Here is an 8,317-nt window from a genome sequence, read left to right on the forward strand (position 1 = left end):
TTAAAATGGGCACGAATCAAAGGGTTAAGGGCTCATGTCTCCAACAAGTATTCCTTTGAATCTAGCGAAGATAAGGGTTGAAAATTTTTTAGTGAGCTTTGCTATTTTTTTTTAAATTGTTTAATACCTAATACTAAAAATTTTAAATAATGCTAAAAAATAATCCACTTCAAAGAAATAAAACACATGTAATTTTTAAGCAAAAAACAAAACCGACTTCAATTCTTATATAAAAATTTAAGATCGATCGGATTTAAACCAAATTATCGATCGAATCGATAACCTTTCTCCTTTTTGTGAAGTCGGTTAACAAATGAATAAATAGAGTATACATATAAACAAACATACCTATTTATGTACACGTGCATACATATACATATACATATGCCATTTTAATTATAATAACCCCGACTCGGTTTTATATATACTAGTAAATCTCTGGTCACGCGCAAGAATATTTTCCTTGTGGCTCTAAAGATTTTCACATTTACCATTTCAAACATTTCATATTATTACTAGCGCAAATAGAGCAACACGACTTCTGGCGATATCTTCCTTGTCTCTCCTTTCAATGCCAGGAAATACCTAAAGAGGAGCATCAGCGAAATGAAGATTAATGGTTGCAGTTGGGAACAATTTAACCGCATTATGCGTTCAAATAGAAAAAATAAATAAAAAAAAGCTACAAGCAAGAAAGAAGAAAAGGAAGAGGATATCGGTACAAGCCAAGAAGATGTGTGAATGTGTATACATGAATTGCTGCTCCCACGCGGGCGACATCTAAATAGTTAACAAATGCTTTGGTTCGGCAGCGTTACTTGCACATGAACAGCGAATGTGTACCCTGCAAGAAATGTATCTAACTATAAGTTAACTTGAAGTTGATTAGAAAGGAATTAAAGGTCACTATTATCTGTGTATTTTCTTTGAGGACAGCTAACTATATTTATATGGCGATGGCCGCGAGATGGTCAAGGGTGGTTACCTCTGCATTAGATATCAATTAACTTGTAACTAACTACTTCTGAACATAAAATATTATTAAGAAAAACAATTTATTTTTATTTTTTTATTTTTTACTCCCTTATTTATTATTAAAATATTTGTTTACATATTCCGCCAGACATAACATCAAAATGATAATATAAAATTTGGATCTTCATTTTATTGGTCCTGAATTCGAAAAATTATTTGTGAAGTGCAGAGAATTTTTCACTGCAAGGTATGTATGTATACATGTGTGTACATAAAATCAAGAAGTTAAAGAGTACATGAGCGCAATCTCTTTGACAATGAAAATGTGGGAACAAAATCCTTGAAAAGCTTAAATCTTTACTTTTTTCCGAGGCCGTAAGAGAAGAAGTGCCCTAACCCAAAAAAAAAAAAATTGTTTCTATTTACCTACTTAACATCGTCCCAAATGTGATCAATTTTAAAATAAAACACGTATTTCTTACATAGCGTTCCATCAAGTTATAGAAAAATCGATCTTATTATTTTTTATTTTAAAATGTTTCATATTTGAGACCATTTAAGTAGCCAAGTACAAAAAAAAAAAACAGTTTCTGGTTAGGCCACTTCTGCTCTCATGGCCTCATATGTATTATGTATATAAATATATACATTTTTTTTACTTACTTTAACATTTTCCAGCTGCTTATACCATATGTTTTTCTATTAACAATTTACCAACGCAATATAAAATCAATTTATTGTTCAATTTAAATTCATTTCGCTCAAAAACTAATTTATGTAATTTAAAATGGTGCGAAAAATTTATGGTTAAGCACTTGGGTAAAAACACTTCGCACTTCTTGTGCGCGCAAATTGTTGTTGCGACTGTATTTTGTATAGCTGTACTTCTTCTCACCGCAAAACTTTCAGAATTTGTTAAGTGAAAAGTTGAAAATTAAAAAGTTTTCAACTTGACCGTTGCCGAACCTTTCGCTAATAAATCAGTTCGGCTGTTCGCTTGGCTGGCCTCTGTATTGTGTTGAGCTGAGCTTTTATGTAAGTAAGTGTTTATTTGTATATGTGTTGAGCGTTTTGTGTACTTCTGAGTTATGCTCTGCGCTCGTTTGCTCTTTCCTTCGGTGGTTTGGTAGGCTTCGAAGATATATGCGCATGCACCCAACTTGACCGTCGGCAATAATTCTTAAAACAATACAACGAAATATTTAATGTCGCTGGCGGCCTTTGCTGGTCTCCCTTTACCACTACCATTTGCCAAATCGCGCTTCTTTTGTTCTCGCCGTTGTCATTTGTTGGCCACTAGTCGTGAAATATGGCTAAGCATTTCCTAGCTATCATTGGCATAGGCACAATTTGTTGTACGTCAGTTCGAAGTTCAAGTTTACTAATTGCTTAAATTAACATTAGACGCCCTTGCAGTGTTATAGAAAGTGAATTCTTATAGCAAAAGTCTTGAGAAAGGTTAAATGCATAAATGTGCGACACTTCCGTACAGAATAAATATCTTTCTGCGAAAATAAGAATTAGGGTTTACAATTAAAAATATACGACTCTATTATGTCTCAGTGAAACATTCGTGTCACCGTTTTTTAAACGGAAAAATATATGAAAAAGTTTAAATTTGCCAGTAAAAAAATCTTTGCACCGATACAGAATTGGGCTAGTAATGTCGTTCTCCCAATAATACTCGTTTCTATGGCAAATAAATTCAGCTTCTTCGTAGTAGATTACGCTTTGGTGATTGGCGGGTTTGCGTCGGCATACAAAAGGCAGTTAAGCCGATAATGACGGTTAGTGATTTGGCCTTATGAAAATACGATTTATAAGGATGCTATTTTACTTCTGCAGGATTTGGTTTTTCTTGAGCTTCTAGTAATACTCGTAGTTTAGCCTTTAGTTTGGTAGTTTGACGTAACTTTTTATAAGAACGATAATACGGCGAAGAAGTAACAGCGCAGCTTCTAAAGTACCATCTCACGAAGATAAGTGATAGGGCTCTGTTAGCATAGGCACGCATGAGAGATTTCTTTAAATTTAATTCGAAACCCATGTTACTAATTATTCTACTACTGAAAACTAAGTAAGGTAAGAATTTTCATTTGAAAACAAATAAATGTAGCTGAAAGCTTTCGGTATATAAATTACTAAATGTCTTAAGTTAAATACTCGAAGTCACAAAAGATTCCGAGTGGTCACGAAAAACGACGACCAAGAGGTCCAACAAGGAGGTCTCGGAGAAATGACGATGTGATTCGGAAGCCACCGAAAATTTTCAAAACTTGCGGAACAGCTTCGCAAAAATCCTTGTAGGTACCTAAAGGATAAGAATCGATTTCGAAAAATCTATTAAAATTTCGTAAGATCTCCAAAAACCGTTGGAGCATCCCAAAAATGAACTTGGAAATCTGAAAAAGTCTCCTATCACGTTTTTTAAGTCATGTTCTACAGTTCTAGAGAAGACATGATTAATAAACAAAAAATATTTAAAAAGTCCCGTGCATTGTAGAACACAGTGTTGGTATCACATAAAAGGGAAAGTTCTGTAAAATTTAAGAATACTACATATTTTGGCGCATAAGGAAAAATAGGTATTGCAAATGTCTTTTTAAAATTTTTTCCTTCAATATCTTGGAAAATTTGCAATATGTATTTAATTTCGAAAAACACTATATGTTGAGGACTAATATATTTGCACCCATAAAATTCAAATTTCCACTTTATTACTTTATTGGGTTAAAAAAATATAAACAATTGAACGGACATTTTTAATACCTATTCGTCTTTGTGAGCCAAAAAATTTTAATTTAGTCACATCCTTTAAATTTTGTTTATTTTAAAATATCGCCTCAAATAAAATTTGGAATAAAAGTTAGAAATGACCTAATATATTTAGAATATGTTAACAAATTAGAACTTCACTTGTTGGCGAAAAATTCTACTAATATTATTTTTAAGCAAATTATTTTAAGGTGCCTCTCTGGAAACATTTACGAGACTTTACCTTATACTTAAACTTTAACTTTACAAGTAAATATTTTAAATGCAACTAAGCTTACTCTTATTTTTCTCTTTCTTTGCAGGGATCGCATATTTCGATTAAATCTACAAAATATAAGTCAATCAATTTGTGAGGTAAGTGCATAGAATCTATACGCGAATGGGTTAAAAAATGTATAAAACCTGGATAAAAATAAAAATAAAAATTATAAAATAAAAATGCATGCAACATCATTTCTTATGTTCGAGCGAAAGTAACTAAACTGTCAAAGCAAAATTTCTGTGAAAGCGCTCCCAAAGCGACGAAAGCAACTTAGCCGCTATGCAAGTACTTGCAGAGTCGCTCCAGCCAGCAGCTACACAAAAAAAAAAGCCAAAACAGGAAGTGAATCAAGCAGCTCGAATAAGGAAGACATTTCACTTGAGCCAAAAAATAAAATGAAAAGAAATACTTTAAAATGAAATTTAGCGAAAAGGAAATTGAGAAATATATCGCATGTACAAACACGCCCTCCACAAGTTTAGGTGCCTGCATTCAGTGGTTAGCGGAAAGTTATAGAAATTGAAAGAGTGAAATAGTGCGGTTGATTTGAAGTTGAAATGCGAAGGCAAAAGAGTAAAAAAAGAAAAAATGGAATAGAAAAGAAAGTTATAGAGTTCAACGGTTATTTTCAGCATATGCTTGATTTCGTTTTGAAGTTATGCAGCCGCCGTAAAAGGCAACTCAAGTTTGGAATGCAAACGCAGAGAATTGCCGCCACAAAGCGAGAAATATCAACAACACAAATAACTAAAAAAAAAAATTGCAGAAAACGTACATATACAAAGCTGTCTAAGCAAAATGCAGATAAATGCAAACTGCGCACCGACTTTCAGTGAAATCAAGGCGGCGGCAGTGTGTTGTCGGACTCAGAGTCTTGAATTTGCAGCTCGAAGAATATCAAGAAATGCATTCATCCATAAGCAGCTGCAATACGAGACATGTGCATTCCCCGTTGTTGCTCTCTGGGTTTCGCTATACAAGCGGTGTATGCGTTTTTCTGCTGCTTTTGGCTCGCTGTCAGTTAGAGGCCAACGTAGCGTATACGCAACATAAAAGGAAGTACACGCATACATTAATGTATGTAGTTATAATACATATCAGCTTGCGCGCCTGGAGGTATGGCATGTTTATTGTTTGCTTACTTTTGCATTATATCTGCTGAGCATTACCACTTCTCAAATGGCTTATAAAATTGTTCGCTGAATCTTCGTCTGGCAGATGACTGTAGAGTGGCTCAAGTTGAGCTATACATTGGAAAAAATATTTAGATTTATGTAAACCTCGATTCCCACTGAACGACTTGTGCAGACTTTGACGATGAGTAAGTATTTCATTCAGTAGGAAACAGAAATTTTCTAGGAATTTACTAAAAGGAAGCGAGGTAGGTAGCAGTGAAATTTTTCACTGATGTTTCGAAGCTTGATTGCAGGATTTGTGAGGCGATTTCTATGAGTGGGGATTTTTAAAGGTCGCTGTCCCATCGTTATTCATGCAGCAATACCAAAAACCACATATGATTCCTACTGCTGCAGTTATCTCGAGGATGATGAGATGAAATCCCCCCAGTGTCTAATAGCAGGTTGTTCAGTTTTTTCAAGGAAGTGATAAAACTCAAGTACCTTGACTCGCACTTAACCAATCTTGAAAAGCCCCCATGGACTAATATTAGCAGTCTCTATAGCGCCATGATTGGGTCGCAGCCGTTCATCGAATGAGCAGTGGATATTGTTCAAGATCACAAAGAGCAACTTGAATAATATCCGATAGTGTCCCCAACTGACAACTACCACTTCATTTAAATAGCAAATAACCAAAGAAGCCCAGAATTAAAAAATGGTTTTACCTTTTGATATTTATATGCACAGATTAAAATATATGGAACTGTGTTACCAACTGGATGTAAATATACTAAGTAGTACGCATGTAAATTCAAAAGCATGTTCACAAAACATTCGATTATTTAACAAATATTTCGTTTTTATTTAAATCGTGATAAAATTTCTATCGAACACACACAAACAAACGTTATAAGTAAAATTTGGAGCACGTTGCGGCGATGCGCCCTACTACTACACGCAAGCAACAATTGAATAATGCAAAAACAACAATTTATGAAAAAGAATAGGCAAAATAAATATAAGTTCAAGCGCGCGACAGAAAGGAATGTAATCGCTTGGCAGAACATGTAAAATGGTTTTTGGCCTCGCTCCGCTTCCCACCTTTTCTCGCCAACGATTCAGCTAATACGAATAGCAGGGTGTATACTTACTACGATTGAAACACACAAACATACGGCAGATATTACAAAGTTAAATAAAAAATGGAATAATATGTACTTACTTACTCTTATAATAACAAATACAAAAACCGATCGGCAAAAGCTTCGTATGCTATCGAATGTGCCGTCATTTAAAATATCATTTGGTATTTTGCTCACGTTACGCGTTTGTTTATTTAATTCGATTTTTCGTTGCCACTACCTCCACACATACATACATACATACATACATACTTCCCTACTTGCTTGTGAAAAATGCAGTAGCAATAGCAGCCAAAACAAAAATGATTGCTGGGGTTTTTGGTAGAGGGAGTTGCAATTCTTCGTAAACATTGGCGACACCCCGCTTTGCAGCCAAACGGGGCCAGACACAAGCAGCAGTGTATTGAATACAAAATTGTAAATCGAAAATTTCTTTGAACAATTTTATTTCAGTACATATGCATGTATGTTTGTATGTATGTATATTTACTTCTGCGTGCATATTCGGCTGAGCATTTGAAAATGTGTTGGTATTTAATGTTTTTTTTTTTCTTTCTCTAATTGTATGTGTGCCCGTGAAAAGTCGTTTTGAAAATGCCATTTATTGGTTGGGCTACGTGCGGAAATTTGTACACGTTTCGTTGTTTTTTTTTTGTCTTTTTTCTTTGGTGTGCTTCAAAAATTTTTATTAAGTAAGCAAGAAAATTGATTTTGCCTTGATGACTAAACGGAAAAAAATCAATTATGTGTGTAGTTATATGCCGACTTTGTTGGAGAAAGAGGTTCCATTTCTTAAAAAAAAACAGCATTAAGGATAGAGTCAAAGATTTAGCGCAAATAATAACTTGAAGGTAATATTTACGAAGTAAAATAATATTGATTTCTTAAGCCAGTTGGAGAAGAAATGGCAAACTGCTTCATTTTGGCTCCGAAGACCTTTAAGCCTTTCCTAGTTTTACTTAAGACCGCCACTAGGGGAAGTGACTACTTCAAGAGCTCAGCATGCGTACATTACGGAAGATCCACGGAGACCTGGGTATTGTAGAAAAAGCGCTCCATTTAAAGAAATATACTCTAGCAGCCTTTCTTGACATTCAAGCCGCATTCAATAATATCGAAGTCAGCACCATTGTAGACTCCATACAGAAACTGGGGGTTGATGACAGTGTCTGCAGATGGATACATTCAATGCTAGACAATAGAATAATTAACGCTACAAATGGAACTGCGTCTCTGACCCATAATGTGAGTAAAGGTAGATATACCCCAGAGGGAGGCGTTCTTTCACCATTGCTGTGGGTAGCGTTGAACGGCATACTAAAATACCTCAACAACCGCAATCTTACACTTAATCCGTATTGATCTCCACCTAAAAGAAGAGAGTCTGGACTATGGGGAATACACCAATTCCGGCACGGGACGACCATCAATGAAATACAATCACGACAAAAGACCAACTCTATAGTATCTAACCTCAGTTTCGAATATATATGCATGTGAGAATTTCATCCAGCAGAGAATGGGGGAGGGTTAAGGTCTGATTATGCATACTTCGCATAACTTCGAAAAATTTTTTAAACATGACAGTACTACCAACCTTATACATCGAAGAAATAGGGTTATTCACGGTGTGTGAACAAAAACAGCTGATTTTTGGTTTCTTTAGGTAAATAGATTTGTTTACAGAAAAATTCATTTAAGAGGTTTTAATGGGGTATATTTGTAGTCCAAATTAAGTCTACACGAAAGCTTTTTGCAGTTTGACATAATTTTCAATACAATATCTGTCCAAATTCGTAATTAATTACATATATTAAACGCTATATTTACTAGAAAGAGTATAAAAATACCTTTCATTTGATATATAATAAAACAACTGTATTGATACCTTAATATAAAATAAAAATTTTGAATAAAAAATGACACGATATTTTCTTCCAAATGTTCGCCTGTCGAGCTTTTTTTCTTTTAACTTATCATATTTTAATATTTTTAGTAATATTACCAAAGATTTTTTTATTATAATTCATATATTTAAAGGTGTT

At 34.2% G+C, this 8,317-nt stretch overlaps 1 protein-coding gene across 1 annotated transcript in view; it reads left to right on the forward strand.

The window, feature by feature from the left end:
- LOC118743370 (semaphorin-2A) overlaps nucleotides 1-8,317 on the forward strand; it is a gene marked incomplete in the record, with an annotated part of 243,443 nt that overhangs the window by 190,633 nt on the left and 44,493 nt on the right.

This window comes from Rhagoletis pomonella, unplaced genomic scaffold, assembly GCF_013731165.1.
Source record: "Rhagoletis pomonella isolate Grant_MI unplaced genomic scaffold, Rhpom_1.0 Rhpom_scaffold_00007, whole genome shotgun sequence".
Lineage (NCBI taxonomy): Eukaryota > Metazoa > Arthropoda > Insecta > Diptera > Tephritidae > Rhagoletis > Rhagoletis pomonella.